This window comes from Musa acuminata, unplaced genomic scaffold (genome assembly GCF_036884655.1).
Source record: "Musa acuminata AAA Group cultivar baxijiao unplaced genomic scaffold, Cavendish_Baxijiao_AAA HiC_scaffold_597, whole genome shotgun sequence".
NCBI lineage: Eukaryota > Viridiplantae > Streptophyta > Magnoliopsida > Zingiberales > Musaceae > Musa > Musa acuminata.
This window is the reverse complement of record NW_027020836.1, coordinates 1-2,500: the sequence shown is the minus strand read 5'-3', so window position 1 is coordinate 2,500 and position 2,500 is coordinate 1.

Here is a 2,500-nt window from a genome sequence, read left to right as displayed (position 1 = left end):
TTGCCCCGTTTTTGCCTCCTTTTGGGCTGTTCTTTGCTAGATTGGGCTTTCGTATAGCATGGACGGTGCTGCTTCTCGCTTCGCTCGCTGTTCGCCGCTCGCCGCTCGCTCGCGCAGCCAAAAATGGCCAGTTTTGGCCCGTTTTTGGGCTGTTTTGGCCTGTTTTTGGTCTGTTCTGGCGTGGCGCGGTGACCGTCGTGAGCGGAGCAAAACGTCAGCCATCTCAGCACCTTGGAACCCCCCGGGTGGCACAGGGCTGGATGGGGCTTTCGTATAGCAGGGACGGTGCTGCCTCACGCTTCGCTCGCTGTTCGCCGCTCGCCGCTCGCTCGCGCAACCTAAAATGGCCAGTTTTGGCCCGTTTTTGGGCTGTTTTGGCCTGTTTTTGGTCCGTTCTTGCGTGGCACGGCGACCGTCGTGAGCGGAGCAAAACGTCAGCCATCTCAGCACCCTGGAACCCCCCGGGTGGCACAGGGCTGGATGGGGCTTTCGTATAGCAGGGACGGTGCTGCCTCTCGCTTCGCTCGCTGTTCGCCGCTCACCGCTCGCTCGCTCAGCCAAAAATGGCCAGTTTTGGCCCGTTTTTGGGCTGTTTTGGCCTGTTTTTGGTCCGTTCTTGCATGGCGCGGTGACCGTCGTGAGCGGAGCAAAACGTCAGCCATCTCAGCACCCTGGAACCCCCCGGGTGGCACAGGGCTGGATGGGGCTTTCGTATAGCAGGGACGGTGCTGCCTCACGCTTCGCTCGCTGTTCGCCGCTCGCCGCTCGCTCGCGCAGCCAAAAATGACCAGTTTTGGCCCGTTTTTGGGCTGTTTTGGCCTGTTTTTGGTCCGTTCTTGCGTGGTGCGGTGACCGTCGTGAGCGGAGCAAAACGTCAGCCATCTCAGCACCCTGGAACCCCCCGGGTGGCACAGGGCTGGATGGGGCTTTCGTATATAGCAGGGACGGTGCTGCCTCTCGCTTCGCTCGCTGTCCGCCGCTCGCCGCTCGCTCGCGCAGCCAAAAATGGCCAGTTTTGGCCCGTTTTTGGGCCGTTTTGGCCAGTTTTTGGCCTGTTCTTGCATTGCGCGGTGACCGTCGAGAGCGGAGCAAAACGTCAGCCATCTCAGCACCCTGGAACCCCCCGGGTGGCACAGGGCTGGATGGGGCTTTCGTATAGCAGGGACGGTGCTGCCTCTCGCTTCGCTCGCTGTCCGCCGCTCGCCGCTCGCTCGTGCAGCCAAAAATGGCCAGTTTTGGCCCGTTTTTGGGCCGTTTTGGCCAGTTTTTGGCCTGTTCTTGCATTGCGCGGTGACCGTCGAGAGCGGAGCAAAACGTCAGCCATCTCAGCACCCTGGAACCCCCCGGGTGGCACAGGGCTGGATGGGGCTTTCGTATAGCAGGGACGGTGCTGCCTCTCGCTTCGCTCGCTGTCCGCCGCTCGCCGCTCGCTCGTGCAGCCAAAAATGGCCAGTTTTGGCCCGTTTTTGGGCCGTTTTGGCCAGTTTTTGGCCTGTTCTTGCATTGCGCGGTGACCGTCGAGAGCGGAGCAAAACGTCAGCCATCTCAGCACCCTGGAACCCCCCGGGTGGCACAGGGCTGGATGGGGCTTTCGTATAGCAGGGACGGTGCTGCCTCTCGCTTCGCTCGCTGTCCGCCGCTCGCCGCTCGCTCGTGCAGCCAAAAATGGCCAGTTTTGGCCCGTTTTTGGGCCGTTTTGGCCAGTTTTTGGCCTGTTCTTGCATTGCGCGGTGACCGTCGAGAGCGGAGCAAAACGTCAGCCATCTCAGCACCCTGGAACCCCCCGGGTGGCACAGGGCTGGATGGGGCTTTCGTATAGCAGGGACGGTGCTGCCTCTCGCTTCGCTCGCTGTCCGCCGCTCGCCGCTCGCTCGTGCAGCCAAAAATGGCCAGTTTTGGCCCGTTTTTGGGCCGTTTTGGCCAGTTTTTGGCCTGTTCTTGCATTGCGCGGTGACCGTCGAGAGCGGAGCAAAACGTCAGCCATCTCAGCACCCTGGAACCCCCCGGGTGGCACAGGGCTGGATGGGGCTTTCGTATAGCAGGGACGGTGCTGCCTCTCGCTTCGCTCGCTGTCCGCCGCTCGCCGCTCGCTCGCGCAGCCAAAAATGGCCAGTTTTGGCCCGTTTTTGGGCCGTTTTGGCCAGTTTTTGGCCTGTTCTTGCATTGCGCGGTGACCGTCGAGAGCGGAGCAAAACGTCAGCCATCTCAGCACCCTGGAACCCCCCGGGTGGCACAGGGCTGGATGGGGCTTTCGTATAGCAGGGACGGTGCTGCCTCTCGCTTCGCTCGCTGTCCGCCGCTCGCCGCTCGCGCAGCCAAAAATGGCCAGTTTTGGCCCGTTTTTGGGCCGTTTTGGCCAGTTTTTGGCCTGTTCTTGCATTGCGCGGTGACCGTCGAGAGCGGAGCAAAACGTCAGCCATCTCAGCACCCTGGAACCCCCCGGGTGGCACAGGGCTGGATGGGGCTTTCGTATAGCAGGGACGGTGCTGCCTCTCGCTTC